At 43.2% G+C, this 12,432-nt stretch overlaps 1 protein-coding gene and 1 long non-coding RNA gene across 5 annotated transcripts in view; one reads left to right on the plus strand and one right to left on the minus strand.

Annotated features, from left to right (window-relative positions):
• Window positions 1–3,150: 3,150 nt before the first annotated feature.
• LOC123607513 lies at window positions 3,151–4,689 on the minus strand. The gene is made up of 2 exons (XR_006716768.1): window positions 4,573–4,689; window positions 3,151–3,341 (listed from the first exon to the last, which is right to left on the minus strand). It is a non-coding gene; the product is annotated as an uncharacterized LOC123607513 (long non-coding RNA).
• Window positions 4,690–4,780: 91 nt separating this feature from the next.
• Window positions 4,781–12,432, plus strand: part of RBM6 (RNA binding motif protein 6) — a 105,849-nt gene continuing 98,197 nt past the window's right edge. Inside the window, exons 1-2 of one of the 4 annotated variants that reach the window (XM_045496918.1) lie at window positions 4,781–4,975; window positions 5,764–5,869. The gene's annotated coding sequence lies outside the window, so the exon portion shown is untranslated. The remainder of the gene's footprint in view (window positions 4,976–5,763; window positions 5,870–12,432) is intronic. The other 3 variants (XM_045496920.1, XM_045496917.1, XM_045496919.1) reach the window with 3 other exon arrangements.

Consider the following 12,432-nt stretch of genomic DNA (forward strand, 5'->3'; position numbering starts at 1 on the left):
AGCTGGTAGAACATGCGACTCTTGATCTCAGGGTTGTGAGTTCAAGCCCCACGTTGCGTGTAGAGTCTACTTTAAAAATTTTTTAATTTAAAGAAAGAGAGTTAAAGCCAAGAAGATGTCATATTCTCTCATTGGTGCAGAAGTATCCTGGCTATATCCCATTAACTAGAAACTGTCCTCCATAGAATTGGTCTTCATAGAAGACAGATTTAAAGTTTCCTAACATACCTACCCAGTCTCTTCAATAGTCTGTAGGGTGACCTCAGGGTTTTTTCTAGAGTCTCACTCTTGCTTTCAAGAACATCAGCTCCACCAGACAGCACCACTGTCATTAGGAAGTACAGTTGACCCTTGAACAACAGGTGTTTTATTATATGCAAATCCATTTATATGCAGAGGTTTTTCAATAAGTATATTGGAAAATTTTGGGGGGGATTTGTGACAATTCGAAAAAACTTGCAAATGAACCATGTGGCCTAGAAGTATAAAAAAATTAAGAAGTTAGGTATGTCATGAATGCATAAAATATAATTACATACTAATCCATCTTGCCATTTATTACCATAAAAAATATACAAATTATAAAAAGTCAAAATTTATTAACTCCCTCCCACACAAATACTTACAGACTGTATGTACATGGTGCCATTTGCAGTCAGAAATGTAAACAAGAATAAAGATGTAGTATTAAATCTTAACTGCATACAATTTACTATAGAACATACTGTTCTACTGTGATAATTAGTTAGCCAACTCCTGCTGCTTTTGTGGTGAGCTTGTGTTGCTAGTATCCACTTAAAACCCCATGCGATGCTAATCATCTCCTTGTGAGCAGTTAGTCTCTGGTAAATTGCTTATCACAGTAAAAAGTGACTGACCTCTCATGGTCCTCACCATTAAGTAGTTAAGTTTTGGGGGAGTCCAAAGTTTTACGTAGATTTTCAACTCCACAGGTAGGGGGTGGGAGTGGAATTGGTGCCCCAACCCCTAGGCTGTTCAGGGGTCAACTGTATTGCATCTACTTAGCCAAGCAAGTGATTACATCTATGTGATTCTGGCTAAGCCTTGTGCCTAGGACACTCACAGAGCAAACCATTGTGGCTACTTAGTAAAACATTTTAAGGTTATCATTCCAAACTTTTTTAATCCACTTACTGACTTATATTTGAATATTGGGACAATCCTTTCCAATATGTCACCTTTTTGCTTATAGAATTACCAAGAAATAAATCTTAGTCTTTTGGAATAATAACAAATGCCAGTCCCATGACGGCTCTGCTGCCCTGCAGGACAATGCTTCAAACCTTGGGCGTTGCCATAAACCACACACTACCCTGCACCTTCTGTCACCCTCTAGGTCTGGGGTTCCTCTAAACCTCAGCTTTCTATTTTGTCTGGGTGCATGATTTTCATGGACTCAGCATGTCCTCTCCATAACAGTAGCAGCAAGGACTAGTGGGGACTGGAGCAATGGTAAAATAAAACCTCTTGTTCTTCCCCAGATCTCTTTTCTTTCATAGTTTTAGGGGACATTTCAGAACTTGAGGTGCTGCTAAAGTGAAAATGCCTAATTGTGCCCAGAGGCTGGGATCTGTTCCCTGCCCTGTTGCTATCTTACTTGTGTGACTAGGGGGAAATCCCTTAATGACCCTTTCAGTACTTTCCCCCTCCTACAAGTACAAGATATCTAATGTGAAATACTCTAAGCTAATAATGAGAACACTCAGTCCCTCCCTGGAAAGTCTGAAGTTTTCCTTCCTGCCTTTATTACTTTGCAGGTCCTGGTAAGGCAGATGGTTTTTTTGCTCTGCTGGAAAATTTCATCTGTGGTCTTGTATCATCTATGTCTCTCCTGGTTCCTGTCTCTCATTTTAACATTTGATCAAACCCTACTTTCCATGCCAGGAGCCATGGCCCCAAATGAGACCAAGGCAACAAGGAACAACATACAGGACATGGTCTTTCTCTTTGCTGGGTCCTCCCCTGTGAGCATTTAGGGGCTTGAAAGAGGGCGCACCTCCCTGACTAGGCCTTGTATTCCCCATTCCAGGTGAGGATGCTGCTCAGATCAGCTCTTCTAAATAGCTCATACTTCCTGTTATTAGGCTGGGGGGGGGGGAGGGGCGGGGGGCGGGGAACAAAAACCTTACTAATACAATGAGCCCTTGTAAGTTTAAAAAAAGAAAATTCCAGATGCTTCCTCTGAAAACCCTCAATAATCACCTTAAGGAAAAGGGGAAAATAGGAGCATAAACCTTGGAATAAGACTGTGGTTGGAATCGCCCCACCCTCTACTTTCCAGCTGTGGCAATTACTGTACTTACTTTAACAGGTCTTTGGTTTCCTTACCTATAAAAGCGGTTTTCTCATCTGGTTATTGTGAAAACTAAGTGAGATAATAAAGTGCCAGCCCTATAGTTTGATAAAGAGTGGCAATTATTATTACCCAATGAAATTGGGTAGAAGGCAGGAATAATTAGCCTTAATATGGCTTACCTCTCCAGAGAATAAAGTACTACCTGATAAGAGAGAGACCCACCAACAACGGTCCAGTTTGGAAGGTAAAGTCAAAGTACCCACAGTTCCGTGTAACAGTTCCTCCTCTTCCTTGTAACCTGTGTTGGTGTGCCCAGGGCTCAGGGCTGGAACTCTGTTCTGTCTACACTCCCTCCCTCATTCCCTTGGTCATTTCATTCAAGCCTATGGCTTCAGACACCAACACCAACAATATGCTGATACCTCCCAGATCTGTAGCTCTAACCCTGACCTTTGACCCTGAATTCCAGACTGATGTATCCAACTGTCAATTCCACGTTTCACTTGAATGTGAGGCATCAAAAACTCAACCTACCCCGAACTGAGCTCTTGTTCTTCCTACCAAAACTGCTTCTCCCACATTCTTCCCTCTCTGCCCTCATCGCAGTCCATGTCTCCTGTTTCCACTGTGGCCACACAGGTACAAGTACCATCCTTCTGTGGCTGCATTATTGCAACACTCCTAACCAGCTGCACTGCTTCTGCCCTTCCTACCTTTAGCCTATTTCCATATAGCAGCCAGAGGGATCATTTAAACATGGATGCCAAGTTACATTATTCTATTTAGAGCCTTCCAATGGCTTTCCATCTCCCTCCTTACAGAAACCAAACTCATTTCACAAAGAGTGCTTATCTTGTTTAATTTGTTGTCCATCTCCAATAATTACCCCACACCCATCTCCATTTGGGCAGCAAATTTTATCAGCTTTGTTTGTTCCTGGATCACCAGCACCTGATGCAGTGCCTGTCCCACACAGGCCCTTCATACAGTTCTTGAATGAAGGAACGACTTCCGGACAAGATGCCTGAAAAGTGGAAAGGTAATTTTTAAGACTTCTTAACCCAACAACCTCCTTTCACTGCAGATAAAGATTGCTTTATTTTAGAACGCTTTATTGGCTTTTCTGGCAGATTTCTTTGACACCATGATGTTGAATTTGGGCTATACAATCAGGTTACCTTTTTTTTTTTTATTTTTTTTTTAATGTTTATTTATTTTTGAGACAGAGGGAGACAGAGCATGAATGGGGGAGGGGCAGAGAGAGAGGGAGACACAGAATCGGAAGCAGGCTCCAGGCTCTGAGCCATCAGCCCAGAGCCTGACGTGGGGCTCGAACTCACGAGCCGCGAGATCGTGACCTGAGCCGAAGTCGGATGCTCAACCAACTGAGCCACCCAGGCGCCCCTCAGGTTACCTTTTTAAAAAAAATTTTTTTTTCAACATTTATTTATTTTTTTGGGGACAGAGAGAGACAGAGCATGAACGGGGGAGGGGCAGAGAGAGAGGGAGACACAGAATCGGAAACAGGCTCCAGGCTCTGAGCCATCAGCCCAGAGCCTGACGCGGGGCTCGAACTCACGGACCGCGAGATCGTGACCTGGCTGAAGTCGGGCGCTTAACCGACTGCGCCACCCAGGCGCCCCATGGTTACCTTTTTTAAAGGTCCACTGATAGAGACACCAGGTGCCGGTAACCAGAAAGCATATCAACAGTGTAGACAATCCACCTGGAAGCTTAGAGCTTGCCGTTTGAACATTAGCTGTAAGGAGATTCTGGAAATGAGCTGCAAACTGAAAGCTTTCCTGCTAGGTTGGGAGATTTGCAGAGAACTTTCCAGTTCTGAGACCTCGCACAAGTCACTCTTGGCTGGATTTATTGCCTGAGATCTAGAAAGGCCCTGGGGAAGCTGGGTGGAATTTCCCTCATAAGTAGGACTACTGAACCTTTAACAGATGGTATTTGCCTGAAATACCTGAAGAATGCCTAACTTGGAAATCCATTAGAAGAAAAGGGGACGAGCCTCTAATTCAAGGGCTTCTCTTGCACCTATCCTCGGGTCTTGGGCAAAAAGGGCTAAACCCCTGGACTGAGGGGGTCAGGAGTTAGGCGTTTGGGTGGGCCACCAGTCACTTTCCCGGAAAGCTTCGACCGGAGAAGTTTCCCTTCTACTGCCTTCACAATGACGGAAAATACGGCGGCCTCGAACCAGGGGGACTAGGGCCTTACCCACGCCCCTGGGGCAGAGAAGAACAAACCTCGCGGACGCCAAATCAACAGGGGAATGCGCGCCTTGCTCTACTCCAGAAACAGCGCCCGAAGACCAGCCAGGGCCTAAACCACAACCCCCTGCAGACCCCGCAGACCTGGGGAAGAGCGTCCTCCTATTGGACGACGGCGAGCGGCGTGCCCTCACGCTTCGCTCCCGTAGGCAGCCCCGCCCTCCCCCCCCCCCCCCCACGCGCGGGGCACGGCGGGAGTGGAGTCGGCGCGACTTGCAGCTGTACTCCATCTCCCGGCGGGCCGAGCGCTGAAAGCGGCAGCGCGGCGCCTTTGTGGAGCAGCGGCCCGGCGCGGAGGAAGTTCCGGTCTCCGCGACGCAGGGTCGGTGGCGGCGGCTGAGGATTAGGAGGAGCGGGCCGCGGAGGCCGCGCTGCCTCGGTAAGGGCCTGGGGCGGTAGAGAGGGCGTGCCGGACCCTGCGGGGAAGGAGCCGGCCTGCCAAGCCGCTATGGAAGTCGCGGGTCCTCGCGGCCTGGAAGCTGTGGCTTCGGTGTCGCGCGGCGGCCGCGGCCTCGCTTGGGAGGAAGAGAGCCAAGTGGCGGTGTGGTGAGGGAGGCGCCGCCCTCGGGAGGAACGCCCCGGAACGGTCGCGGGCCCGGGGCGGGGCCCGGCGGCAGCCGTAGAATTACCGGTCCAGCCTCGGGGCTGTTAACTGCGGGGTCCCGGGCTAGCGCGTGGTTACGGTTTGGTGCTTCTGGTCTGCGGAGCCTCAGGCGGGCCCTTTCTTCCGCCTGTTTTCCTGCTTTTGCGGGAACCTGATCCAGTTCTAAGGCATCGCTCGAGAAGGAGGCCTTCTTGTGCCTAGCATGTAGCCCCGTTTTAGACCTGGCCAGACACGGGTGGGTGGGCTCAGCCCGACCACAGGGCAAGAGATCTCCGAGCCCGGCACGCGCGGTGGTAGAACCTGGTGGCGGGGGTGGGGGGGTGGGGGGGGCGGGGAGTGGTCTGGTGGGTTCTGCGCCCGTTGGGAGAATGTGGGAGGAGGGATGTTTCTTAGTATTTACTCTTCAGAGTCCTTTTGGCGTTGTAATTCTGTTTTTCTTCTAACTTTATTATTGATGTGCTACTGGATTCAACTCTAGGGGTGCATTTTTTAATAAATAGAAAAGGCCTTGTTTTGTAAGGTACATAAACTTTAAGGGTAATTGTATTTTTTACATATTTCAGGTTTGCTTGTGAAGGTCACAGTTGCTGGATCTAAGTGAAGGAGTTCAGTAGACTCTGATGTGCCTGGTCACCTGGCTCATTTTCTGAACTCTGGATTGTGCCCTAGGTTTGTTAGTTTTCAACTTCCTGTTGAGTAATGCCACCAGTGTGAATAGTTTAATAATGTCAACATCAGCAAACTTGTGAGGATCGTAGAGAGAGATCTGAAGAACTGATGATGGGTGACGGTAGGACTGGCAATGTCTAAAGTAACTAATGGCATGTTAGGTGAAACAGACAAGTTGGACCTGAACCTTGTCTCATTTAATTAGCACCTAACTAGGTACCTAACCTATAGGATAGGTACTAGGTCTGGACATCTGTAACACCCTTCTTTATAGAATTCTGTTACCAGACTTGGGTTTATTTTTGTTGCCTTTAGGATCCTAGGTTCTTGAAACCTTTCAGAGGAGACTTGTCAAGGCCTGGGTGGGGGAGGTGAGTGTGTGTTACTAAATGAACTCTTTTATTGTGGGTACTTGAGCAAGGTTATACTCTTCTGCCAATGTTTAAATGTATAAACTGCTGTTACTCATCTGATTCGGGGTTGTATTAAGATTTGAAACTATCAGCGGGGAGCCTGGGTGGCTCAGTCGGTTACCTGGCAGACTTCAGCTCAGGTCATGATCTCCCAGTTCATGGGTTTGGGCCCCGTCGGGCCCTGTGCTGACAGCTCAGAGCCTGGAGCCTGCTTAAGATTCTGTGTCTCCCTCTCTTTCTCTACTGAGCTTTCCCACTCACTCTCTGTCTCTCTTAAAAATAAACAAAAAATATTAATAAAAAAAAGATTGAAACTATCAGAAAGTTCTGGGAAAAATTTTTTTTTTAAGTTTATTTATTTTGAGTGAGAGAAAGCGCCGGTCAGGGAGGGGCAGAGAGAGAGGGAGAGAGCATCCCGAGCCTTTAGCACAGAGCTACATGTGGGGCTTGAACTTCAGAATCATAAGATCATGACCTGAGCTGAAGTCAGATGCTTTAGCAACTGAGCCTCCCAGGTGCCCCAGAAAGTTCTGAAATTTTAAAGATCGTAAATCATTCCTTGATGGATTTTTTTTTTTAGCTGTATATACCAAGAGTTTAGAATTAATTTTTCTGTTACACTCCCACAATACCTTCTTCATCTCATTCACTTAGTTAATGGGCATCCGTTGAACGTATTTTATAACCCTCCTATCACTCTATGGGACTCAGAATAGCAGAGCGAATGACTAGAGGAGCTCTGGAATCTGATAGGGTTTGAATCCCTGACTCCTTCACTAACCCAGTGACATTGGATAAATTACCTTACTTCAAATTGTGAATTACCTGACTTCATATGTGAAATGAGGTTTTTGTGAGGTTTATGTAATGCTATTAGAACAGTGCCTCGTGTGCAGAAAGTGGTTACTAAATGTTAGTTTCTTTTTTTAAAACAGATTTGTTCAGATATAATTCATAATTCATACATCATGCAGTTAACCATTTAAAGTGTATAATTCAATGCTTTTTACATATTACTAATTTTTTACAGAGTTGTGGTAAATATATTTTGTTATGTATGTTGGAACAAAATTTGCTATTTAAATCATTAAAAAAAGGGGTGCCTAGGTGTCTCAGTTGATTGAGCGACTGACTCTTGATTTTGGCTCAGGTCATGATCTCACAGTTTGTGGGTTCAAGCTTCGTGTTGGGCTCTGTGCTAACAGTGTGGAGCCTGCTTGGGATTCTGTCTCCCTCTCTCTCTCTGCCCCTCCCCTGCTCTCTCTCTCTCAAAAGTAAATAAACATTAAAAAACAATAATAATCAGGTATACACACAAAAAGTTACAAAAATCTCAAAAATAAACATTAAAAAAATTTTTTTTTTAAATTTTAAGTTTATTTATTTAAGGGATCTGTACACCCAACATGGGACTTGGACTAATGACCCCAAGATCTAGAGGCGCACACTCTTCCAATTGAGCGACCCAGGTTCCCTTAAACCGTTTTTAACTGTAAAATTCAGTGCGTTAATTACATACACTGTAGTGCAACCATCACCACTCTCTATTTCCAAAATTTGTTCATTACCCCAAACAGGAATTCTGTCCATTAAGTAACTCTCATTGTCCCCTCCCTCCAACTCTTGGTGACCTCTAATCTATATTCTGTCACTGTGATTTTGCCTGTTCTAGGTACCCCATATAAGTGAAATCATACAATATTTGTCCTTTCTTGTCTGACTTCTTTCACTTACCATAGTGTTTTCACAATCCATTCATGTCCTAGCATGTATCCAAACTTCATTCTTTTTTTACAAATTAAAAAATTTTTTTAATTGAGATATAATCAACATCTTCATTCTCTTTTATGGGTGAATAATATTCTGTTGGTGCGTATAGACCACATTTGTTTATCTCTTGATTTGTTGGTAGACAACTGTGTTGTTTCTACCTTTTGGCTATTGAGAATCATGCTGCTATGAACATTGATATATACATATTCTGAATATTACTCTTTTATCAGATATGTGATTTGCAAATATTTTCTCCCATTCTATGGGGGTGCCTTTTTACTTTATTGATAGTGTTCTTTGATGCAGAAGAGTTTTTCATTTTGATGAAGTCCAATTTGTCTATTTTTGTTGTTGACTATGCCTTTGATATCACAGCCAAGGTATCATTGCCAAATCCAATGCATGAAGCGTTTCCCCTGTGTTTTATTGTAAGAGTTTCATAGTTTTAGCACTTACATTTAGGTCTTTGATCCATTTTGAGATAATTTTGGTATATGGTGTTAGGTAAAGGTCCCACTTCATTTTTTTGCACTTGGATATTCATTTTTCTATGACCATTTGTTGAAAAGACTGTCTTTTTCCCTTGAAAAATCTTGGTACCCTTGTTGAAAATACCCTGACCTATACGTGAGGATTTATTTTTTGGTTCTCTATTTCATTGATCTCTGTTTGTCCTTATAACAGTACCACACTGTTTTGATAACTGTAGCTTTGTAGTAAGTTTTGAAATTGGGAAGTGTAAGTTCTCCAAGTATATTCTTTTTAAAAATTGTTTGGGCTATTTAGAGTCCTTTGAAATTCCATATGAATTCCAGAATGGGTCTTTCTTTTTTCTTTCTTTTCTTTTTAAGTTTACTTATTTTTGAGAGAGAGAGCAGGGGAGAGGCAGAGAGAGAAGGGGACAGAGCATCTGAAGTGGGCTCTGCGCTGACAGCAGAGAGCCTGACATGGGGCTCAAACCCGTGAACCACAAGATCATGACCTGAGCTGAAGTCAGACACTTAGACTGAGCCACCAGATGCCCCAGGATGGTTTTTTCAAAGCATTGACTTTGGAATCAAGTGATCTTGAGTTTGTATATTTTCCTTATATCAGTTACATTGTTTGGGGGCAAGTCTCTCAACCTATTTGAGTCTCAGCTTCATGGTCTATAAAGTGGGAATAGTAACAGAGTTTACCCCATAGAGGACTTGTGATTGAAGGAGAGTATCCATGTAAAATGCTTAACTGTGACACAGCCCTCAGCTATGCTTATCTTTCTCTCTCTCATTTCCGGGAGTAGGAATAGACATACTCAGGAAGGTCCTTTCCAGCTTGATGTTACTATGATTTAGTTTATTAAAAAAAACTGTTTTTTAAAGAGAGATAGCATGTGCGGGGGGGGGGGGGGGGGAGGGAGACTATCTTAAGCAGGCTCCAAGCCCAGTGCAACACGGGGCTTGATCTCACGACCCTGAGATCATGACCTGAGCTGAACTCAAGAGTCAGGCACTTAACTGACTCAACCACCCAGGTGCCCCAATGTTATTATGATTTTAAATACCAGAGCATAGTAGCAGTAATAATATTTAAAACATTGTTTTAGAATTCTTCAAAACTCTTTTTTTGGGGATGTAGTTTACATATCATGAAATTCCTCCACAGTATGTGTTCAGTTTGATATAGTCATCACTGCTGTTCAGAATTAGAATATTTCTAACACCTCAAAATAAGCTTTAGTTCCTGTTTGTTGTTTATCTCCACTTTTCATTTCACTCCAACTGCAAGTTCTAGCATCCACTGATGTGCTTTCTGTCTCTGTAGTTATGTTTTCTAGAAATTGCATGTAATTGGAGTTACACAGTTCTCAGTCTTTTATGCCTGGTTTCTTTCACTTGCATTGTTTTTTGTGGTTCATCCATTTTGTTGCATTCCTTTTTATGGTTGTATCTCGTTTATCCATTCACCTGTTGAGGGACATTTGAACTGTTCCAGTTTGAGGCTATTGTGAACAATGGGGCTATGAATATGATTGCTTCTTATGCAATGATCTCATTTACTCCTGATAGTAATCATATGAGGTAGGTACCATTATTCTTATTGTATAGGAGAGCTTTGAGGCATATAGAAATTAAATAATTTATCACGGGTGCAATAGTTAGAAAACTGGAGTGTTTTTTAAAAATTTTTTTTTAACGTTTACTTTTGAGAGAGAGAGACAGAGTATGAGCAGAGGAGGGGCAGAGAGAGAGAGAGACACAGAATCTGAAGCAGGCTCCAGGCTCTGAGCTGTCAGGACAGAGCCTGACATGGGACTCAAACTTGTGAACCATGAGACCATGACCTGAGCTGAAGTTGGACACTTGCTTAACTGACTGAGCACCAGAAAACTGGAGTTTTGATTGAAACCCAGGCATTCTGACTCTAAAATACATACACTAGGCCAGTGGTCTTGAAACCCTTTTATTCTTGGACCACTTAAAATTTTAAAAATTTGGGGTGCCTGGCTGGCTCAGTTGGTTGCATGTCTGACTTCGGCTCAGGTCACGATCTCACGGTCTGTGAGTTCGAGCCCTGCGTCGGGCTCTGTGCTGACAGCCCGGAGCCTGGAGCCTGTTTCGGATTCTGTGTCTCCCTCTCTCTCTGCCCCTAACCCACTCTCATTCTGCCTCTGTCTCTCTCAAAAATAAATAAACATTAAAAAAAAATTTTTTTTTAATTTACCCCCCTAAAATGCTGAAAAACCTATTACCACCTTGAACATGTTTAAGTTGGATTTGGAAATAATCTCCTCGATAATGGCACCAAAGGCATAGTCAACAAAATGAAAAGTAGACAAATTGAACTTTATCAAAATGAAAAACCTTTCATCAGAGAACACTGGCAACAGAGTCAAAAGGCAACCCACAGAATGGGAGAAAATATTTGTAAATCACATATCTGATAAGGAATTAACAACTGGAATATACAGAAAACTTCTAAACTCAACAACAACAAAAATACGGCCTGATTTAAAAATGAGCAAAAGACTTGAATAGACATTTCTCCGAAGAAGGATATATAGATGGCCAATAAGCCCATGGAAAGACTCTCTACATTATGAATGATTAGGGGAAATGCAAATCAAAATGACAGATGCAACTTCACACCCATTAGGATGGTGATTATCAAAATAACCATTTTGATTGTTAGAATCCCAAGTAGGCTCTACATTGTCAAAGCAAAAACACCTCCAAAACAGAAAATAACAAGTGTTGGTGATGATGTGGAGAAATTGAAGCTTGTATTATTCTGGTAGGGCTGCTATACCACGATACCACAGATGAGGTGAATTAAACAACAGAAGTGTATTTTCTCCCATTCTAAGATCAAGGTGCCAGCAGGGTTGGGTTTTGGTGAGGCTTGCAGAAGGCTGCCTTCTTGCTGTGTTGTCACACAAACATTCCTCTGTGCATACATTCGTAGTATCTCTTCCTCTGACATCAGACCTATTGGATTAGGGTCCCACTCTTAAGACCTCATTTAATCTTATGTCCATAAAGGCCTTCTCTTCACATACTGGGCCACCTGAAGCTGAGAGTTAAGCATATGAATGGGGGGGCAAGACAGGGTTCAGTCCGTGACTGAAGGTGCTCTGTTGGTGGGAATGTAGAATGATGTAACTGGTGTGGAAAACAGTATGGTGATTCCTCATAAATTAAAAACATTACCATATGATCCAGCAATTCCACTTCTGGGTATATGTCGAAAATAATTGAAAGCAGGGTCTCGAAGAGATATTTGTACACCCAGGTTCATTATTCACAGTAGCCGAAAGATGGAAGTAACCCAAGTGTCCATCAGTGGATGAATGGATAAACAAAATGTGGTATATACATACATTGCAATATTACTCGGCCTTAATAAGTAATGAAATTCTAATAGATGTTGCAGTGTGGCTGAACTTGAAGATATGCTAAGTGAAGAAAGCCAGTCTCACGAAAGGACAAATATTGTATGGTTCCACTAATATTATGAGGTACTTAGAGTAGTCAGAATCAGAGACAAAAAATAGAATGGTGGTTTCCAGGGGCTGGTTTGAGAGGGGAATGAGGAGTTACTGTTTAACGAATACAGATTTTCAGTTTTGAAGATGAAAAAAGTTCTGTGGATGGATGGGGATGATGGTTACACAACAGTGTGAAGATACATAATGCCACTGAATTGTACACTTAAATATGGTTAAAATGGTAAATTTTATATGTATAACAATTTGTAAAAATAATTTTTTAAAGTTTATTTTGACAGAGAAAGCGTGAGTAGGGGAGGAGCTGGGGTGGGAGGAGAGAACCCCAAGCAGGCTCTACATTGTCAGCGCAGAGCCCCATGTGGGGCTTGAACTCAGTAACCGTGAGATCA

The sequence above is a fragment of the Leopardus geoffroyi genome, chromosome A2 (genome assembly GCF_018350155.1).
Source record: "Leopardus geoffroyi isolate Oge1 chromosome A2, O.geoffroyi_Oge1_pat1.0, whole genome shotgun sequence".
Classification (NCBI taxonomy): domain Eukaryota; kingdom Metazoa; phylum Chordata; class Mammalia; order Carnivora; family Felidae; genus Leopardus; species Leopardus geoffroyi.